Source organism: Crocodylus porosus, unplaced genomic scaffold (assembly GCF_001723895.1).
Source record: "Crocodylus porosus isolate Cpor-Errol unplaced genomic scaffold, CroPor_comp1, whole genome shotgun sequence".
In the NCBI taxonomy this organism is placed as follows: domain Eukaryota; kingdom Metazoa; phylum Chordata; order Crocodylia; family Crocodylidae; genus Crocodylus; species Crocodylus porosus.
Window position 1 is genome coordinate 105195146 of NW_017728931.1, and position 23491 is coordinate 105218636.

The window sequence follows — 23491 nt, forward strand, 5'->3', positions numbered from 1 at the left end:
TCAATGTAGGTGCTTGAACCACCTCCGCTGGCAGACTGTTCCAGACCTTGGGGGCTCGGACAGTAAAGAAATTCTTCCTTATGTCCAGCGTGCTTGTGTCTGACTGTAATTATTGTTGCTTTGATGAACTGACTCTTGGCATATGAGGCTGACAGCCTGTCCATGCAGCCAGGTCAGGCGTGTCACATTAATCTGTGTGTGTTTGTGTGTATGACTGATTCGGGGACTGGAGGAACCTAGCCCCACTAAAACTGAGTCCTGCAAGATAGCTCCACTGGGGGTGAGGGCTTGCAGAAAGGAGAGATACAGCTCCGTATAGAAACACAAGTAACACAAGCAGCACATTAATAGAATTACCAAGACCCTAGCCCTAATAAATGAGCACACCCCAAAGTAGCGGGCAAATCTGGTAACAGCACAGGCCATGAGGCAGAATGTGTAGATTCCCTGCAGTGTAGGTATACCTGTGTCAAGTGTTCCCCCGGGGAGCACTTGCTTGAGACCCCCAGTCTTGTACAGCCTCTTGGAGTACCAATGGAATCTAATGCAGGTACAACTTTTAGATAATGGTAAGCCCCTGGTTCCTTGGACACTGAGACCTGGATTTATTATTCCTGACTCCTCTGGCCTCTCCTACAGAGTTACTTTTTCCTGGCTTAGCTCCTATTGAAGAACTTTACCTCTTCAAGAGGATAGTACACCCAAAGTTGCAGGCAAGTAGCTTTTCTTAAACAAACAAAAAAAAAACATTGATTGACATGAATACATCAGTGTTGCAGGGCACTTAGGTGCTCCTAAAAGACCAGAAACTGCCTGGAAAGAGCCCAAAGAGCCAGACAGGAGCCCAAGTGCAGGTTGCCATGGCAACCAGCTAATGAGGAAGTTAGCCTGCACCTGTACCCAGTCAGCTGGCTGGAAGGGGCAGGGCCCTAGGCCCATATAAAACCCATGATGAGGACTAGGAAGCAGTTCTCTGCTGGCAACTAAGGGAAAAGGAGACCTCCTGAAGCATGTGAAGAGAAGAGGCCTGACTAAGTTCTGCTCCTGGTAATGTAGAGGGGCCGAGCACACCTTATGTAGCTTGTGTTATGTTATAGCTCAGGGGCTTATGTTTTGTTTGCCGCTTTATAAGACCGGTGGTTTGGATGAAGCTATTTGGGGAAGGAGAAGGCCTCATTGGGGGCCACTGCAGCATGGGGACCCCGGTGCCAGAGAGGGCACAAAGACACAGGCTGTGGAGAGCCCACTGAGGACAAGGGGCCAAATTACAATGAAGGGGTCATTGTAACCTCACAAGGGGTCCGGGAACCCATGGGGTCAGAGAGCCTATCAAACAGTGTCCAAGAGGACTTAAAGGCAGCCTCCCTATTTATATTTTCCATCAAAGATGTGGCAGGCGAGAACTGAGGGTGCCATTGGGCCAAATTGGCATGGTCAAGGGACCTTGGGAGATCATGGCCATCCTTAAGGACCCCATCCTGTGACAACTGATGCATTGGCTGGGAAGCTGACCATGCATGGGGAAGGAACCCATGTCCCTGAGAATGGGAATGAACCTTTGGGCTAGAACAGGAATTGAAGGATATTTATAGGAAGGCACTGGTACCACAGCTCAGCTGAAGGGCGAGCAAAGTGGGAAATTACCACCTCCAGAGATGGTACGGGGTGTAGCATTTGGGCCCCGATCAGTGAGGAAGTAGGGCCAGGTTGGCTACAGCGAAGGGAGAGAACATAAAGGGCCTAAGAGACGAGAGAATTTCACCTGGCTATTGAGGGTAGATGAGTTGCAGGAAAAAATGGCATGGTTGGAGTAGGAGTTAGAGGTAGCCCAATCCCAGAGAGAACAAGCTGAGGCAAGGTTTGCTGCTTTAGAACAGTGGGTACAAGTGGGCAAAAAGGAAGGAGGCTCCAAAGAGGTCAGGCACTTGATAGTGGTAGAAGCAGAGAGAACTTGTGCATTAGAACAGCTTATGAAGACCAGAAGAGCCGGGAGCGGGAAGAGAAGCTGCAGAAGATGCAGATGGAGATAACAACATGGACATCAAGGTCTTCTGATGCCTGCACAACCCAGGCAGGGGAACAGAAGGAAATGCTACAAATATTGGAAGTGTCAATAGGCCTTATAGGTGTCCTACAGAAAGAAGTCCACAGCCAGGAGGACCGGCCACATAAGTGCATACATGCAGAACACCTGGCACAAGAGCTGGGGGACAAACTGCTTGAAAGCCATACCCAAACAGGAAAGGTGATCTCGAAAGAGATGGACAAACTTTGTGATACCTCAGGTGGGTTTTGTTTGTTTCCCCTTCTTTAATATGTTTGATAGTGTCTGTTTTTCTAATAAAATGGTACAGTATCCAAAAAAAAAAAAAAAAAAGTGGTTTTCCCAGGCCGGGGGAGATACCATGAGCTGTAAGGTGGTGTCTCTGCTGACTTGGTGCAGCGATGGAGGTAGTGGAGCAGAACGAAGAGGCTCAGTTGCTGGAGGAGGCAGCGCAGAAGAAAGCCTTGATTCTTGAAGAGTATGGACCAGCAAGTGTTTTGTCTCAGATTCTGTTGGCTTCGATAATGAAGAGTGTTTCTGGTGAGCTTTCTGGCGGCATGGAGGAGGAGGTGGTTGGGGACTGGTCCACGGTGGGCCGAAGAGGCAAGGTGGTGTCTTCAGAGAGGAAGAGTGGTAATGTTGCTGGGCGAGCAGTTTCTAGAGAGAGGGCGGTCCCGCTGCAGGAAGAGAGGCGGAACTCTGCAGAGAGCAGTAAAGCTGCCCGGAAGGGCCCGGAACCTTCCTATTGTTTGTGGGAAGAAGGAGACCCCCGAAGAACAGTGAAGCTGCGGGTGAAGGCCACTTTGACCCCAGAAGGGGTTAAAGGGGAAACAACCATGCTGAGAGCAGACTTTATGACCAGGGTTCTTTTCGAAGAGTTGCATGTGAACCCTAAAGATTTAAGTTGCGTGGTGGCTTTTGATAATTCGCCACTGGAATATCACCTTTTGGAGGCGAGAGGCGTACGCGGCCTTCTGGACCCGGTACGTGGAAGTAGCAGACATGGAAGACTTGCGGGGTCTGCATTTTGAAACTGGCCAGAAGAGCCGGGGGCGAGTTTATACTTTAAAATGTATACAGACGACTTAGAGTATGCAGACATCAGAAGGTGGCTGGAGGGCCGGGTCGATGGGACCTGAACCTGTTCAGCCTCCACAAGAGAAGGCTGAGGGGGGATCTAGTGGCTTGTTACAAACTAGCCAGAGGGGACCAGCAGGCACTGGGGGAGTCCCTGTTCCCCCGAGCACTACCCGGAGTGACTAGGAATAATGGTTACAAGCTGGTAGAGGGTAGATTTAGGCTAGATTTCAGGAGGCGCTACTTCACGGTCAGGGCAGCTAGGATCTGGAACCAACTTCCAAGCGAAGTGGTGCTGGCTTCTACCCTGGGGGTCTTTAAGAGGAGGCTAGATGAACACCTTGCTGAGGTCGTTTGACCCCACTACTCTTTCCTGCCATGGCAGGGGGTCGGACTTGATGAACTGCTCAGGTCCCTTCCGACCCTACAAGCTATGAAACTATGTTGAACAGTGCAGGCCTGAGGACCGAGCCCTGGGGGACCCCACTACCCACATCCCTCCAGGTCAAAAATGACCCATCCACCACCACTCTTTGGGTGCAGCCCTCAAGCCAGTTAGCTACCCATTTGGTTGTGTAGGTGTGGACACCACAGTCCGCCAGTTTTTTAATGAGAATGGGGTGAGAGACAGTGTCGAATGCCTTTCTATAGTTCTGAAAGACTATGTCCACCACTTCTCCTGCATCTAAGGATTTGGTGACCTGGTCATAGAAGGCCGACAGGTTGGGCTGACAGGACCTGCCTCTAATGAACCTGTGTTAGTTGCCCCTAAGCATAACCTCCCCCGCTGGTGCCTCGTGGACATGTGCCAGGATAATTCTCTCAAAAAGCTTACTCAGGATTGAGGTAAGACTAATTGGCCTATAGTTTCCCGGGTCCTCCTTCCTCCCTTTTTTGAAGACGGGAACCATGTTGCCCTGCTGCAGAGCTTGGGATGAAAAAAGAGAGAGAGCATAATGTAGGAGGATCCCATTGGCCCTAAAAGGCCGGAGGCCCGACCAACTGAAACCACATCTTACCAAGGTTGGCTAATGTGGGGGGACTACCCGTGGTGGGGTAACTCCCACTAAATCCCACACAGTGCATCCTTGCGGAAAAGGCGAGCAGGAGGCGCCTAAAAACCCCCACCTCCACTTTCAAGAGCAGTTGGGCGGCAAGAACGTGAAGAGCCTAAAAAGAAGAATATGGGGGATAAAAAATGAAGACCCACCCTGGTGAGTTTGGGTCTTAAGGGGGGAGGTATGTCGCAGGGCACTTAGATGCCTGCTCCTAAAAGACCAGAAACTGCCTGGGAAGAGCCCAAAGAGCCAGACAGGAGCCCAGGTGCAGGTTGCCATGGCAACCAGCTAATGAGGAAATTAGCCTGCACCTGCACCTGGTCAGCTGGCTGGAAGGGGCAGGGCCCTGGGCCCATATAAACCCCAAGATAGGGACTAGGAGGCAGTTCTCTGCTGGCAGACAAGGGAGAAGGAGCCCCCCTGAAGCACGTGAAGGGAAGAAGCCTGGCTAAGCTCCCAGTAATGTAGAGGGGCTGAGCACACCTTATGTAGCTTGTGTTATGTTATAGCCCAGGGGCTTATGTTTTGTTTGCCGTTTTATAAGACCTGTGGTTTGGATGAGGCTATTTGGGGAAGGAGGAGGCCTCATTGGGCCTCCTCCTTGTATTGCAGCATGTGCATTTGGGATGCACAGACCCCAGCGCCAGTGAGGGTGCAGAGACACAGGCTGCGGAGAGCCCATTGAGGACAAGGGACCGAATTACAAGGCCTAGGCATGACAACGCCAGTACCATCTGTGAGGCTTGGGGTGTGGTAAAGGGAGGTTGGAGCCACGCATATAGCCCATAAGGCTAGGGTGCCCTGAAACACCCACTGTAAAAATGGGATCTACAAGGGGTTAAGGAACCCATGGGGTCAGAAAGCCCATCAAACCCTGTCCAAGAGGACTTAAAGGCAGCCTCCCTATTTATATCTTCCATCAAAGATGTAGCTGGTAAGAACGGAGGGTGCCCATCGGGCTGAACTGGCATGGTCAAGGGGCCTTGGGAGATCCCTGCCATCCTTAAGGACACCGTCCCATGACAATCCAGTAGTCTTTGGGCCCCTAAGCTCAAGCAATCTGTCAGGAAACAGCCATGTCTGTTCTCTCTCAAACTGCAGAGACTCCTTTTCTCCTGCCTTTCTCTCTCCCCTCCTGTGTTTCTAAGAGTCTCTTTTTAAAGACATGCTTTTACGCTAGGGCTGTTTTGATGTCCCTTCTGAGTGCCAGAGAGAGCAGGCAGTCTCCAGGTGCTGGGATTTGACTCATAAATTCGTAATAAAGTAGGGCTGTAAGGGACCTCAGACGATCATCTGATCCAGCCCCCCTGCTCAAGTCTGGATCACATCCAACTAAACCATCTGAGCTAAGAGTCTGTCCAACTTGCTTTTTAACATTTCCAGGGATGGAGATTCTACGATTTCTCTCGGTAGACTGTTGCAATGCTTGACCACCTTCATAGCCAGAAAATTCCTATTGGCCTCCAAATTAAATTTTCTCTGCTGCAGCTTGATGCCATTTATCCTATACCTGCCCTCTACAGCCACAGAGAAAAGCCCGTCTCCATCTTCTCTGTAATCACCCTTGTGGTTTCCAGACACAACTAACCCATTCTTTCCCAGCGTACAAAGTAGTCAGGGAAACTGAGGCATGCAACATTATTATAACATGAACATATTTAACCCAGAAATGTTACCAACAATACCATAATCTGTCACAACTTGAGTCTGAATAAGACTACTCAGTACGCAGTTCAATATGAATTAAATCTGGACTTGATAATTTGGGACCTATTATTACAATATATATTTTTATATTCTCTACTTAAACAAGAGCAAGAATCTTCTTTACGTTCTCCAATAAAAGCTTAAAAGCAGAACTGTATTTTTTTAATTGGCTCTGTATAAGTATAGGCATAAAAACTTCCTGTTGATTTTCTGTAAAGGTGACGCAGTGTGCTAGTTCACTTCATGCAATTAAGACATATGAGTTTGAATTTATCTGAGGATAAACCTGAGCAAGGAAAGATGGAATCCTTAATTTAACAATAAAACTTTAGATCACAAATTCCAAAGAGGATAACTTGTTGCCTTATGATCTCTACTCAAAGAGTTAACGCAAAGATTAGCATTGATAGAATTTGGCAAAAACCCTTGGGGACAACAGGCTGCTTCCTTCTGGAAGCTCATTTCCCATTCAGGAACATAAAGGAGATGTGTTGCTGTTAAGCATTGCTCAAAATTAAAGCATGAGGAATTGATGCGTAAGGTGATAGTTGCAGCATGTTGCAAGTCAGCCAGCATGCAGAAAGAGACATAGTTCAAAATACAGCAAATAAAGGGACAAACAGTGCAGAGTGGTACATAAAGGAGGAGATCACCAACTGGTGTAAATTGTCAGTCTGACACCTTACATTAGCTGAGCATCTGTCCTAAAGAATCTCATTGCGCTTTCACTGAAGTAAAAAATAATTCCAGTAATTTGAACTGGGGATACTCGGAGCCCATTGCTTATGTAAACAATGCCAGTAGAAAATGCTTGGAGATGTCTTAATACCCATATGAATACTTAATACTAAAATAAATAATACTAAAATATTATCGCTGCCCATTATGAGACCCAACACTCCTATCTTGAACCTATCCATTATTACACTGAAGATGAATGAAAGGTCTAATACCCTTTCAATTCTGAATGGCAGACTACAAGCCCACAAATTCTATATTAAATAATAAGGATATTTTAAAATATCCTAAGTAGTATAAATAAAATGTCAAAAATCTCATGGCTTAGTTGAGTCTGGAAATTTATCTTAAATATCAAATATAAATCTTTAGATTTCTTTCATCTTACAAGAACAGGTTCTTCTCGACATTTCTAATGCTTCCTGTGAGAAACTATATTTTGGTACAGCCAGTTCTAATCCAGGCCATGGTCATCCCTTGGGCCCAGAGTATCGTCTCCTTAAGGCAATGCAGAGCATATACCAATTATCATAGAATCATAGAAGTCGGGTCGGAAGGGACCTTGTAGATCTTCAAGTCCGACCCCCTGCCTGGGCAGGAGAAAAAACTGGGCTCAAATGATCCCAGCCAGGTAGGTATCAAGCATCCTTTTAAAGACCCCCAGGTTATGAGTGAGCACCACTTCCCTTGGAAGTTGGTTCCAGATCCTAGCTGCCCTAACTGTGAAGTAGTTCTTACAGATGTCTAATCTAAACCTCCTCTCCAACAACTTGTGGCCATTATTCCTTGTCATGCCAGGGGGCGCTAGGGGAAACAAGGTCTCTCCCAAACCATTCTGGTCCCTCCTAGTGAGTTTTTAGATGGTCACCAGGTCTCCCCTCTGCCTTCTCTTGTGAAGGCTGAACAGGTTCAAGTCCCGCAGTCTCTCATTGTAGGGTCTGCCCTGTTGTCCCTGGATCATGTGGGTGGCCCTCCTCTGGACCCTCTCCATGTTGTCCACATCCCTCCTGAAGTGGGGCACTCAGAACTGGACACAGTACTCCAGCTGTGGCCTGACCAGCGTTGCATAGAGGGGGAGGATCACCTTCTTGTCCCTACTTCAGATGCACCTGTGGATGCACGACAAGGTCCGGTTAGCCCTGCCAACCGTGACCTTGCATTGTCGGCCCATGTTCATCTTGGAGTCAATAATGACTCCAAGATCCCTTTCTGCCTCCGTGCTCTAAAGAAGGGAATTTCCCATCTTATAAGTGTGCTGCTGGTTACTACTGCCCAAGTGCAGCACCCTGCACTTGTCAGTATTGAAGTGCATCCTGTTTTTGCTAGCCCACCCCTGTAACCTATCCAAGTCTTGCTGCAGTCACTCCCTCCCTACTAGCATGCTCACCTCACCCCAAATTTTGGTATCATCAGCGAATTTAAACAGGGTGCTTTTCACCCCATCATCCAAATCACTGATAAAGAAATTGAACAGCGTGGGCCCAAGGGGGGACTTGGCTGCCCACTTCTCCCCAGGTCGAATATGACCCATCCACCACCACCCTCTTAGTGCGACCCTTGAGCCAATCTGCAATCCATCTTACTGTGAAGGCACCAATGCCACAGTCACCCAATTTTTTAATGAGGATGGGGTGGGAGACAGTGTCAAAGACCTTGCTGAAGTCCAGAAAGACTACATCCATGGCAACACCTGCATCCCATGCTTTTGTGACCTGGTCATAAAAGGCAATCAGGTTGGTCTGACATGATCTGCCCCTAATGAAACCATGCTGGTTGCCCTTGAGCATCATCTCTGATGCCGGCCCACCGCAGATGTGCTCCATGATCTTCTCAAAGAGTTTCCCTAGGATTGAGGTGAGACTGATGGGCCTATATTTGTCCAGGTCCTCCCTCCTCCCTTTTCTAAAGATGGGGACCACTTTGGCTATCTTCCAATCATCTGGCACCTGGCCCGAGCACCGTGAGCACTTGTAAAGCCGTGCCAAGGGCCCGGCAATAATCCCTGCTAGCTCCCTCAACACCCTGGGGTGGAGAGCATCTGGACCCGCTGACTTGAACACGTCCGGCCCCTCCAGAAGCTCTCTAACCCGGTCCTCCCCAACCTGAGGTCTGGAGGTGTTCCTCTCGAGTCCATCTTGCATCACGGTGGGGAAGTCCAGGTCCCTGCCCAAGAAAACAGAGGTGAAGAATTGGTTAGAGAGGTCTGCTTTCTCCTCTGGTGCAACCGCCAGATTGCCCAGAGAATCTTGCAGGGGCCTCACATTTTCTGGTGCTTTCTTCATCCTCCCTATATTTAAAAAAGGGCTTTTTGTTATCTTTGATTTTGGATGCAAGTCCTAGCTCTATGTCCGCCTTAGCTTTCCTGACAGCCCCCCTACAGGCCTGAGCAGAGGAGGTATACTCCTCTTTGGAGATAGCACCCCCCGTCCACTGGTTGTACACTGCCTTTTTGGCAATCAGGCATTCCTGGACACCCTTGGTGAGCCAGGGGGGCTTACGGACACTCCTGCCCCCCTTGCTTCTTGTTGGGATGGTCATCCCTTGGGCCCAGAATATCGTCTCCTTAAGGAACGACCACTCATCTTGGGCACTGAGCTCCCCTGCTCTCAAGAACCCCAGCGCCTCTCCCACTAATCTCCTTAACTAGTTGAAGTTGGCCCTCTTGAAATCCAGTGCTACTGCCTTGCTGCAGGCCCTTGACACCCTGCGCTGGATGGTGAATTCCAGCAAGCGATGATTGCTATCACCCAGGTGCTCAAGGTCCTGGTGGCCCCTTACCAGGTCATCGCCTGTGGCCAGGACCAGGTCCAACAGGGCATTTCCTCTGGTGGGACTGTGCACCTCCTGGGTTAAGTGGAGCTCCTGTATCTCAGCCAGGAACCTCCTGGAACGGTCTGACTTGGCTGACTGTTCCTCCCAGCAGATGTCCGGGTCATTTAAATCTCCCATGACAACTACATCCCTTGCCTTAAGTGCCTCTGCAAGCTGGCCTGAAAATTCCCGGTCCAACTCCTCCCCTTGGTTGGGGGGTCTGTAGTAGACCCCCACCGTTAGATCCCTCTCCCCATGGGATCTTGACCCAAAGCACTTCCGCTTGCCCCTCTGACCCCATTTTGCTGGCAGAGGATGTGTATTGCTCCTTGACATAGAGCGCCACACCTTCACCTTTCCTTCCTTCTCTATCCCGCCTGTAAAGCCTATAGCCTCTAATGCTAACTGCCCAGTCGTGGGATGTATCCCACAAAGTTTCTGTAAGCCCTATTATGTCTGGGTCTGAACTGGCTATTCTGAAGGCGAGTTCCTCCTGCTTATTCCCCATACTACGAGCATTGGTATATAGGCATTTAAGGCCCTGCCTAGCTGCGTGTGCGACCCCCCAATTTGGGAGACTGTTTGGACCCCTGTTTCTTACCTGGGCACTCCTTGCTTTTGTCACCTGTTTTGCTCTGGTGGTGTCTCCTTGTCTTCCTGTGGCCCCCTCCCCTGGTGATGCTAGTTTAATTAATGTGAAAGTTAGCAAACATGACAATCAACTTGATACAGCTAACCAATTTTTTTTGAACTTCAGAAACAACTTTGAATTCACCTTGAATTTTGGATGAAAGTTCATTTGGATCAATGTTTATTTTGTTCAAATTGATTTGGATAAAAGTTAAAGTCTGGAGAGCTATGCACTCTTTGAAATATTCATTCTCTTTGTGCAAAGTTAAGTTGGATATCATATTAGAACAGGTTTTATGGGAAGATTTTAATTACTTCATGTTTGTGGTCAGGCCAGAAATAGCATATGTAACTCATGAATTCAATCTCATCTTAAAACAGGGAGCATTTGCAAAAGTGGGTGGAATGGGTATAGTTTAAATTAGACAAAGTTCCTTGAACATCACAAGCAACACAGTTCAAGTAATGGCCACAGGTTCAACCTAGCTTTTACTTTGATCAAATTGGCAAATGAAAATTGTTCTATGAACACCACAGAGAATTCAGAAGGTGATGAGACAGAGGAATGATACTTTTAGGGTGCAGACTGAAGTTACATTTACTGTGTGATCAGCCCTGTGGAAGCACTCTACAGCTGTGCCCTGACAGAAGTGCACAGCTGCAGAAAGCTTAAAAGTCCCCAATTGTGCAACAAATTAACCCTCATGAGGGTTCAGATGAAGGTGATCCAAAGCAGAAAGCCTTCATTAACTTCTGTCTTTGCATCAGCCCAGCCACCTGAAGCCCAGCCCTGCTGCTGGTGCTGTCTGCACAGTAGGGTGTGGGGGAGACCGGTAGGGAGGTGCTCCAATTCACCTGCCCCCAACTCCAGTACAGGCTGGGCAACCCCAGCCCAAACTCACTCCCCTCTCTTCTCCTCCTCTCCCATCATGCAGATGGCACCAGAGCTGGGATGGGGGGGAGGGGTAAGGGGCAGAATCTGTAGACATGTAGCTCTTCTGCTAGATCAGGTCCAAATCGGAGATTGATCCTCCACCCTCCTGACCCAAATGCAAGTGTCAGAAGGGGGTCAGGAAGGTCAGTCTAATTCATGCTGCTTTCTGTGAAGTATCATGAGTTAGACCAGGGAGCCTTAGGCCCCTGACAAATGCTACACTTAAAGTGTGACTAACTGATTAATCCTGTCTTAAGTAGCGATCTGACCACACATTCATTCAATTAATGATGTGATAAAACAAGGAATAAGGCACAAAAGTGTAACAAAAATATGCCCTTTAAGACTCCCATGTGCTCTAGAGGTTGGGAGTCCTGATCAGCTGACATGCTTCTAGCCAGCAGAAAACCTGGAGCTCTTGGCACCAACAGGTTCCTCGAACTGGCAGTGCCTATCAGATAATCAGGGCACCCAGCCAGGGGATCCCATGCTCCCCTTGCACTGGCACTAAAACACAATGGGATCTAATGCTCAGTCCCACAATTGTGCCTCCTTCCATGCAAGTATGACATGTCAGGAAGTGGGATTGTTGGGATCATGCATCAGATTCCATTTTGCCTTTAATTTAATGTCTAACAGTGGTCTTAGCAAGGGCCCAAACTTAACAAAACATTCAAACTTGTAGTTCAAAGGCTGGGGCTGTTCCTTTTAGCTTCCAAAACCAATCTCTATTGAAAAGTAATAAAAGACCTATTCTGTGGACCAAATTCAGAAGTCACAAACTGTCAGTTTCCATGGAGTTGGGACTCTTTATATGAGATTAATGAGTCCTTTTAATTTGTGCTCACATGTGGCGAGGGAGGGATCTTTCCTGCTGGCTGAATTACTCGGGTAGCTTTTGCATTGTACATCAGTCTTGCAAGCCAGCATTCCTCAGTTGAGCAAACAGAAGCTCCATATAATTACCTGGATTCTGAATCTCTGAAATCTCTCTAGTCTATCCTTTAACTATGCTGATTATTACACAATTGCAGTGGCATAGCTAGGGTGGGGCACCTGGAGCAGCTGCCTTTGGTGCTGACTTGGAGGTGGGGCAGAAAAATGAATCAGCTGTTGCTGAAGCCGAACTATTCTGCTGCCAATGCAGCAGCAACCAGAAGTCACTGCTACCCCTGTGTGGCAGCTGCCCCAGGCATCTGGCCATGGTGTCATGCTTCTGCACAACTGTTTCCTTCCACCTTGGGTGATTAATTTCCTAGTTCAATGGAGGAATTTTGTGTATAAGCTGCCTTCAAGTTGCCTTCAATAAAGTCTTGTTTAAACAAACAAAGCAACCAAAATCTCCCATCACATGACAATCAGGCATTGTTGCTTTCCTAAGCAGGATTCTGTTAGGAGGGAAAAATGATTTCCTAGGAATAGCTTTTTAATTATTTGAAGTTAAATGATAATGGCATGTAATTCTACAAAACTCTCAGCTGAAATCAGTGGGGAATTCTCCTTAAAAAAATGGATTCAAACTGTAGTTCTATATGGTAAAATATATATCAATTCTTATATGAATAGTATAGCAAATTAATCTGTGAACAGTGATGTGCCCCCATTACTGTTTAGCAGCTAAGCTATTTGTCTCTGTGATCCAAACAGGATTCTTGTCTTCCTTCATGGTTTAATGCTGACAGTATTTTACATGTTCTTCTCATTTCATTGCTCTCCCCAAACTTATGATGAAAGTAGTAGGGGAGAGAGGTGGAGGAGGATATATCAAATGTAAGATTCTTGCACACTTCTTCACAATCATGTAAAAGGGAGGGACAGTAATTTCCCCATTCTTCTATTCTCCTTAGATAAGGCCCGCAAAACTGGCAGACCTGTGGAAACTATTAGGGATTACCTCTCCTCTTCTGGAATAAGATCAGCCCTCAAACCTTAGCATCTGAATAGATTAGTTTTGTTAAAGATGTGTTGTCAGGGGATAACTCCTGGCTGTAGAGTCTTAAATTGTTCTCCATGTATCTGGAACTCATTTGAACTCAACAATAATGTGGAAAATATTCCATTTTACTTTACCCTCAGCAGGTAATGATAACAGGGAATCACATTCTTGCCGATACTGGAAAGAATGCAGTTGTATTGGTCTTTGCTTTACAGTCAATACTGTGACTCAGCCCTGAGCTGTTTACATGTAGTTGCAGTGTAATTACAAATGTCCAAGGTTAACTCATTTTTCAACAATTAATAATGGCAGCTCTTATTATAGCACACACTAACTTTTACTGTCATTTTGTAAATATATTAACCAAGGATGAGAAAATGCTTTTGAAGCATTTACCAGAAAATACTTTTGAATGGGGAACACTAATTGCTACAACGTATAACTCTCCCCATCAGTTCACACAGGAAAAAATATGCCAATCTCTTGACCCATCACACTGATGCTTTATAACATACTTATATGGCTTGTCCAACATATGGCCTGCGGGCCACCATGCAGCCCTCCAAGCTGTTTTCTGAGGCCCAAGGTGCTGCGACGGGAAATGGAAGTAAACACTGTACCTTCATTTGGGGGCGGAGAGGGTGATGTGATACCACTTCCTGTGAGGTCTTTGACTACGGCTCGTCGGCCCACTGGGTGATAAAAAGTTAATGATCTGGCCCCAGATGCAAAAAGGTTTGGACACCCCTGCTTTATAAGTACTTCTTTTGGTAAAACCAAGTCATTTGAAGAGGTGCTAGGTTATTTTGCTGGAACTTAGTAATTCATATTTTACAATTTGATCTTAAGAACTTGTTCATAAAACCTGTATTTAAGATGGCTTTGATTCAATCACCAAAAATATTTATTTGGGATGGCATGTTACAATGCTATCCACACTGCTCCAAAAGTCTTGCTAACTATTTTTTCATAAGGCATAATCTGACTAAATATTTTCCTGATAGACATTTTATCTGACAGAATTTATGAAATAATTAGAAGACGCTGAGTGATGATGCTTATCGAAGATAACAGTAGTCACTAGTGGGCGCATCTACACTTACCCCTATGGCACCATTGTAACTGCATTCAAAAGGAAGTACTAAATGATGGTGTACTAACAGCCTGTACTGTGCCATGCATGAGGCGCATGGTTGTTTTTAGCTGCTATGTTGCTGTAGTGATGCACTATACTGAGGGAGCGCATTGCTATGGTTTTTGCTTGCTGACACTACACTGATGTAACATGTTCCTATCATGATGTAGCACCATGTGTAGATGCACCTACTACATACTTTTGGCATGACTAGAGTTGACTTCAAAAGATATTTTCAGATGTGACGGACTGGCTGGCAGTGACCTAGCCCCGGGGTTTTGAAAGGGCAAAAGATGATTGGAGGACTTATCAGGCCCCAGAGACTCACCCCACCTCCCAACTGGCTCCTTGGGTCACCTGGAGGGGGATAAAAGGGGCAGCGTGGGCTGATTCAGGGGAGAGACCAGCAAGGGACAAGAAGGAAGGAGCTTCCCAGAGCTGAGCCAGCGGGGCAGGAGCAGTGCCCTGGAAGAGCCTGAAAGAGCAGGACCTGCAGGCAGCAGTGGGACCCTCAGCAGCATGGCATACAGCCAGCAGGAGAGGCCCCCCACTGGGCTCCAGGGTCCCCTATGAGAGGCTGCAGCCAGCAGGAGAGGCTCCCCTGCTCCAGGAAGGATCTGAGCAGCAACATGAGGGGTTCCCAGCTCTGCTTCTAGCTCCTCCAATCAGAGGCCAGGCAGCTCAATGCGAGGCCAGGCTCTGGGAAGGTCAAACCCCATAGCAAGTTAGAGTAATGCCACAAGTGGTAGCTGTGTGGTAGCATTCCTACTCACCATGTGGGAGATCTGGGTTCAAGTCCCAGCTGGGTTGAGTATAATAACAGGAAGCAAATCTTTTTGCAGTGAAAAGGGGCCATTGTATTTTCTCCTCCTCCAGGTACCAAGGCCCTATGTTTCCTTGTCATGTGACATTTTGCGCCTTTTATATTTGACCAACCCATATTGTTTGTTCTGCTGTTTGAGTTTTATATTTTGTTAACCCTGTTTTGTCAGTGATTGTAAGTGTCTAACCTTTGTTGAATCCTGCCCCCTTGAGGCGTTGTAGTGTCCACTATTCCCTCTGATTTATGCCTGTTATGTTCCCACTATTAAAAGGTATATCGTTAAGTCCCCATTGGTGGTCTGGTTCTGCTCCATAGGGGAAGAGAATCCCTACACCTCCCACAGCGCTTATGCACCTGCTTTGATCCCTTCAATTGTAGAGGGGGTACCTCTTGTCTTGGAGTACCACCCGGGTTACACATATATAACTTTAGGATATCAGCCAGAATTCCAGCCTACCTCAAAATATGCAGAGTACATTAAAGTTACTAAAATATTATACATTTGATTAGTTTTTGAAATAGGCCTACTGTAAAGGCTTCTGGCAAAAGTAAATGTTATCATTCCATACAATTATCTGGATCCTTGAAATAATGTTAAAAAGGAATGAAATGTACAGTCTAATTTTACTGTCACCCACAAGATGGTGCCACTTGCTAAACTTACAGTGCAGTTCTACTCTGAAAACTATATAAAGTGACAATTATTAAATTGATCCCTTGGAAAAGGGCAATAGAGCACAAAAAGCCCCACTGAAGCTTTTAAAAGCAGGGTTTAAGTGGGATTTAAATTATGTATAGTCCTTGTGCTGGCTCGCTACACAAGAATCAGTTTTACCCCCATGTGAATTTAAAGACCTATTTCCTGACTCTCATGACAAAAGTAAGTTTTACTGAATTTTACTCCTGTTAATTCTGCAGAGGTAACACAGCTACAAGTAGTTTGGTTTCTGTGTTATGTGCATGTCATCAAAATAATTGTTTGCCAAAGTTTAAAGAGTTACATCTGTGCAAATGTATTGAAAATAGAACTACGCATCAGTTAAAAAGAGTGGGCTTCCATGGGCTTTACTGAAGACAAACTATGATTTACAGAATCTTCATTCCAGATTATGCTTAATTAGATGGAAATAAATCAGCTTTCTTTTAGGTCCTTACATGGTTTCCAAAGTTTGCTGTTAAAAATATTTTTACGTGTAAACTGGATGCATATTATTTGAAAGTAACTGAGAGGCAAAAATATATGCAACTCAACAATGCCATGTTTACATTATATTCCAGAGGGTCTGTAACATGCTAACTGTTGTTCATTAGGTTACACATTGTGCAATCTAATGAACACATTGTGTACTCTAATTAGATTACATAATACCTGTAACATTAAGAAACCTAAACCCCAGTGATAATACAGAAAATTAAACTACATTAAAAGAACGTTAAGCTTAGAAGGTCAAACACTCAAAAGTGAAGAAATGCCAAAATTAATGTTCATCTTCACTTTTCTGCCTCTAATTCTCAACAAATGTTCCACCTGCCTTCCATCTCCCTTCTAATCCATGCCAATCTATTGATTTACTTTTAATTAAATTGAAGGATAAGAAAAGCAGATCTTTAACTAAAGGCTGTTAATTTTAAAAGTGCGCACTCGGATAAATGGAAGGAAAGAGTCAACAAGAGTCAAATAGAGTGAAAAGTTCCAGCGGAATATGGAAGATGCCTGTAATTTTCTCAAGTCCAAGGTTGATTTGGAATCTATATCCCAAGCAAGGGATAAAAATTTTTCTGAATGAACACCCCCATCAAGGATCTATTATTATAGATAAGCAGAAACCCCTCAAGATGTGGAAAAAAGAAAGAAACAACTTTAGGAAGAGTCAGAATTGGCAAAACCCAACCTGAATAAAACTTTATAAAGGATGCTAAAATGAATAGCAAAAGGTTCTTCAGCCACATAAATAAAAAAAGAGCAAGGAATGAGATCACTCTCTTGTGAAGATGGGGTGATCCAGGTATGGCCTCAAAACTAAACAAATATTTTAAAGTTTTTAATAAAAGGAAGATGTTGAACATAGAGAAATAATGGACAATGGAATGAGGGAATAATCAAAACCAAGATATAGGGAAAATACAGAAAGATGGGCAAAGTCAAGCTGGGGCATGTCTCAGAAATTATCCAGAATTCTGAAAGAACTGGCACGTGAAAGTGGAGGTCTCATATAAAAGACTTTCAATATTTCTATCAAACTGGGGATAAGAGGAGTGTTCATTCTGACCTGAGAATAGTAAATGTAATACCTATATTCAAAGAGAGGAAAAATAAATCTGAATAACTACTAGCCCAGGAAGACCTAGGACAAGCTGGACCACCAACTTCAAACACTAGGTGAGATTAAAACGGACTGATTGTACAAAAGACACAGAAGAATGGAGAAAAGATGTTGCTACATCAAAGGTTCCTCAATGGTCTGTGCAGCATCAGGACTGATTTGACTTGACTTGAGTTGCCATGACCAGCCTCTTAGTTTGACCTCAGAAATATGCAGGGCTATAAACAAATGTTGAAAGAAAGAATAATGACATGGAGATAAATGGAAAATGGGGTAGAATGCAAAACAAGTTAACAAAAACAGATCATGCCAGACTAACGCAATATCTTTCATTGATAAGAGGACTGACTTTATAAAGAAAATGTGTTAAATCTCATGTATCTAGATTTCAGTTAAGAATCTTATATGGTAGCAAATGGGAAATTATCAGCAAAGTTGAAGAGAAATATATTGAATTGTAAAATGGGTAAAGAACAGTGCAGGATTATGACCTGCTAAGGCCCTAAGCTATGTCCAGTTTAAGAGACCCCATAGGATAAAAAAAAAAAATCCAACATATGTATATTTTTGTCATATTAGAACGAAAATGTCCATATTTTTAGCAAGTCATTTTCCCATATCTCCTTTATTTACTAACTGATTATTATAAAACTTGATATTGAGTTAGTTTTTTTTCTTATTTAGAGGCCCCTCATATTGTGAGGCCCTTAACTGTAGTTTAAGTAGCTTAAGCTGAAATCTGGCACTGGTAAGGAAGAATGGGTAAAGTGGATTTGACAACAGCTAGTACTGGAAAGAGAAGTATCAGGCTGGAGGGAAGCTATAAGTAACATTCCTTAGTGTTCTTTATAAATAACTTCACTCCCATCTTATTTACTGTTTTCATTAATGAGCTTGGTAGAAGAAACAGAACTGAAGGAGTTTGAGGACAGAAATACTAAAAGTGGTATGAAAGGTCAGACATTTGGTGACTAAAACATAATACCTTGCCTATTAGTAAGAGTGTGTCACCTGTAACCACCAAGAACAACCTCGATACACTAGCTAGATCAACGGATGACTTTAAGCCAACCATATGATACAGCTATGCAAAACATGAACTTATCTATCAAGGAGCCCTGGGATTTGGGCAACTGGGGTGTGACCCTAGAGAGTCACCACCCAAGGGAGCATGAGCAGACAAGGTCCACATTAGAGTCGTAAGGCCAGGAACAGGCAGGTCAGGAGGTTGAGATATGTAAGGAACCAAGAAGTGGAAAGTCACTGAGATAGAGCCATGAGCTAAAGGGGTCAGTAGAAAGCAGAGATCTAGAACAGAGTCATTGGCCAGGGAGTCTGCAGACCAGCACACGGAGAGCAAGTCCTGGGAGCAGCTCGAGTCTGCTTGGGCCCCACAGAGTATGCAGACCAGAACACAGAGAGCCGGCCCTGGGAGCAGCTCGATGCTGCTCAGGTCAGCCCCGATGTAGGCCAGATAGCTGAAGCCTCATAGTGTGGCCTCTGACTGAGCTGAGGACCCTGAGGCCTGGCTGACAGCTCCTTGGAGAGGACTGCAAGTTACTGGCAGAATCAGGTCCTGCAGGGGAGGCATTCCAGAAATAAGCCCCCCCTCAACCCCCCGCCTAGAGGGAAGACCTGGGTGAAAGGTTCCCTCCCAGCTAGACCTGTAGGAGGGGAGGTACCCCCTGCTGACTGGAATCCAGGGGTAGATGTGCCTTATATTGTGTAAAGCTGCGCCTTATATTTTTGTAAGACTGTTACCTTCATTGTGGACATGCTATAATGGTATAATTGATATAGGGAGATTGCCCTTGATATTTGGGTTTAGACACCGGTCTGGCTAGGTCTTACGAAACCCTGTGGTTCATAGACCCCTTGGCATCCCATGCTACGGTAGATGTTTCCTGAGTCTCTCAACCTTATGGGCTATATGTGTGGCTCCAAACCACCCCTTTACCATGTCCCAAGCCTTGCAGATGGTACTGGCATTGTCTAACCTAGGCCTCATTATAATCCAGCCCCCTGTCCTCACTGGGCTCTCTGCCACCCTACCTCTGCACCGCACTGGTGCCTGGGCTCTCTGCTGCCCTGCTTCTGTGCCCTCTCTGGCACCAGGGTCCCCACTCTGTAGTGGGCCCCTACTGAGGCCTCCTCCTTCCCCAAATTGCTTCATCCAAACCACCGGTGTTATTAGACAGCAAACAAACATGAGCTGGTCTATAATGTAACACAAAGTTCAAGGCATGCTCTGCCTCTTTAAAAGAATGAAACTTCTTCTCTAATATTAGGTGCCTAGTAGGCGAGGGTACCTTTATGGGCTCCTGGTGCTCCATTAGCCCTAATGGTAACGTATCTGATGGCTGTAGCATCCCTGGGCCCTTCCTTTCTGAAGGCTCCTTCCCCTTTGGCTGGTGGCAGGGAAGTGACCTGCCTGGTCCCAGCCCTAGGGTTTATGTGGGCCTAGGGACTTGCCCCTTCTGGCCAGCTAACCAGGTGCAGGTGTGGCCAATTCCCTCATTAGCCAGTTATGGTAACCTGCACCTGGGCTCTTATCTGGCTCTTTGTGTTCCCTCTCTGGGCAATCTCTGCTCTAAGAGGAGCAGGCACCTTAGTGCCTTGCTACGTGGTTCCCCGTTGGTGTGCTGCCCACTTGCACCTTCCCTCTCCCCCTCACCCCACACCTTCCCTTTTTATCTGGTTGTACTCTGCCAATGGTTCCTCTGGGTTCCCTGTAAACTAGCTGTTGACCTTAACTCACTTAGTTCACCCATCTGGGTATCTGCCCCTCCTCCTCACACAGGCATCCTGAGGACTCACCAGTTGAAAAGGCCATCCCTGAGGTGGGCTGCCCCATTAGGACAAGCATTCCCAGGAGGTGGTTCCTGGCTTACCCTATTGTAAATATTTATCTATTTGCCCTTAGTGCTGTTGAATGGTATTATTGGAAATATTTACTGGAAGTTTTCCTTTTATTTGTTGGGTGATACCTACTGTAGATACTTACCTGTATATATTGGATAAGGATAGTATGTATATTGCAGTTTCATAGACATTTGGGCTGGAAGGGACCCCGGAAGATCATTGAGTCCAGCCCCCCACCCCAGCAAGATAAGCATCCAAATGTGTTTTGAAGGTGTTCAAAGTGGGTGCTTGAACTGCCTCAGGTGGCAGGCTGTTCCAAATCTCAGGGCTTCGACAGTAAAGAAGTTATTTCTTGTGTCCAGCCTGAACCAGTCACAGTGGAGTTTGTGACCATTCAATCTTGTCATCCCTTGGGGGGCTGTGGTGAACAGTCGTTCCCCCAGATCCTGAGGAGCACCCCAATAAGCTTATAGGTGGTCACCAGATCATCACCCCTGAGCCTGCGCTTTTCCAGGCTGAATAGTCCCATTGGTCTCATCCTGTCATCATAAGGTCTGTTTTTCTGACCTCTGATCATGTGCGTGGCTCTCCTCTGCACCCTCTCAATCTTCTCCACATCCTTTTTGAATTGCAGAGCCCAAAACTGGACGCAGTACTCCGGCTGTGGCTTCATCAATTTAATAAACTATAAATAGTTAAGAGCATTGGCATGGAGCTGACTCTATAGAGGAAAGAGGGACCTGAGCCCAAATCACAGGTGTCCCCTTCACAGCACTGTCGCCTGCCACATCAGGAAAAAATTCTTTATGGTGAGGGTTGCCAAAATATGGAATGCGCTTCCAAGGGAGGCTGTCCCCTTCCTTGGAGGTATTTAAGAAGAGATTGAACAAAACCTGGCTTGGGTCAACTAACCCCACCACTCTTTTCTACCCAGGGCAGGGGGTTGGACTCCATGATGTAATGTGTAATATGACCTCCCTTCCGACCCTAAATTCTATTAAATCTATGAAATTTATCCCTTCCAACTAGGGACGGGCACACCGCTGGGTTGTTCCTGGGTTACAAGCACCTGTATCTCAACACTGGCACATCCTCAAGGCAGAAGAATCTTTCTGTGAGTTTGGCTGCCAAACTTGAACAATCCTGTATTGAACATATGCAAACTGAAATGTTTCAGAGACTTAGATCCTGGCCCAGTTTGGGTGAATTTTCATAGGAATGTCACAATGCACATTCTTTGCATCAGGATGATGCTCCTGCTATATTTCAAGCTCTTGATTAAAAGCATGGAGGTATTAGTTCTTCTCAGTGAAATGGTTATAAGAATCAGACATTCTCCATGAAATAAATGAAAAATCTTCCAACTATGGGCAAAACAGTATCCTTTTCCCTTGTTTTCAGAAGTAATCATTTTAGCAGAAAAGTAAAAAAACCCCAACAAACCAAACAACAAAACACTGTTATCAGCTCTGCCTACAACAAAACCTCTGTTCTGTTATGATAAGGCTAGTGGAAAGTTCATTAATATTTACCATTGAGATCTGAATGTATATTTGAGCTAAAGTGGCAGCATTTTCAGAATTGCATAAGTGACTTGGGACTCAACTACATTTACTTTCCTAAGTCACTTAGGCATGTTTAAGAATTTTACTTGGCAATAACATCTAAGTTACTTCTAATCACATATCTGTAATTAGCTACAGCAGTGGAACTAAACAGGCAGGAAGTGATCAGAATAGTATCAGTAGTATTAGTGTATAATGAATGCATCATAAACATTGACTAACACAAAACCAAGGATAATTTGATTAAATAATGTGGGTGCTTCCAAACTCAGAGGCAACTCATGGTTTTAGAATAACTACCCACCCATATACTTGACTTTTTTTTGTCTCAGGTGAGGCACACAGTGTCATACATATTTTAATCTTTGTACATCTAATTTTACAGTGAGCAAAGTTGATGCATGAACTTTATCCAACAACATTCTTCTTCCAATATTTGTTGGCATTTTGTTAATGTTTTGGTTATTTTTGTTTTAATACGTGTATAAACTTGAAAAGTACATGACTCGCAGCAGAACTTCCAGGCTAACAGAAACGTGGTGGGATTCGTCCCATGACTGGGCAGTTAGCATTAGGGGCTATAGGCTTTACAGGTGGGATAGAGAAGGAAGGAAAGGTTGGGGTGTGGCACTCTATGTCAAGAAGCACTACACATCCTCTGCCAGCAGAATGGGATCAGAGGAAGGGCAGGCTGAAGTGCTCTGGGTTAATATTCAAGGGGACCGTGGGGAGAATGATTTGACGGTGGCGGTCTACTACAGGCCCCCCAACCAAGGGGAGGAGCTGGACCGGGAATTTTTGGGCCAACTTGCAGAGGCACTTAGGGCAAGGGATGTAGTTGTCATGGGTGATTTAAATGACCCGGACATCTGCTGGGAGGAACAGTCAGCCAGGACGGACCGTTCCAGGAGGTTCCTAGCTGAGATACAGGACCTCCACTTAATCCAGGAGGTGCACAGTCCCACCAGAGGAAATGCCCTGTTGGACCTGGTCCTGGCCACAGGCAATGACCTGGTAAGGTTCTTGATCACCTGGGTGATAGCGATCATCACTTGCTGGAATTCACCATCCAGTGCAGAGTGTCAAGGGCCTGCAGCAAGGCGGTAGCCATAGACTTTAGGAGGGCCAACTTCAACAAGTTGAGGAGACTAGGGGGTGAGGTGCTGGGGTCCTTGAGGGCAGGGGAACTCAGTGTCCAGGACGAGTGGTTGTTCCTTAAGGAAACGATACTCAGGGCCCAGGGGGAGTTCATCCCAGCAAGAAGCAAGGGGGGAAAGAGTGCCTGGAAGCCCCCCGGCTCACCAAGGGCATCCGGGAATGCCTGCTTGCCAAAAAGGAGGTGTACACCCAGTGGAAGAGGGGTGCTATCTCCAAAGAGGAGTATACCTCCTCTGCTCAGGCCTGTAGGGGGGCTGTCAGGAAAGCTAAGGCAGACATAGAGCTAGGACTAGCGTCCAAGATCAAAGATAATAAAAAGTCCTTTTTCAAATACATAGGGAGGATGAAGAAGGCACCGGGTTACGTGAGGCCCCTGCAAGGTACGCTGGGCAATCTGGTGGTTGCGCCAGAGGAAAAAGCGGAGCTCTTTAACCATTCTTCGTGTCCGTTTTCTTGTGCAGGGACTGGGACTTCCCTGCTGGGATGCCAGATGGACTCGAGGGGAATGACTCCAGACCTCAGGTTGGGGAGGACTGGGTTAGAGAGCTTCAGGAGGGGCTGGATGTGTTCAAGTCAGAGGGTCCAGATGCTCTCCACCCCAGGGTGTCGAGGGAGCTAGCTGGGGTTATTGCAGGGCCCTTGGCACCTTGTGGTGCTCGGGCCAGGTGCCAGATGACTGGAAGATAGCT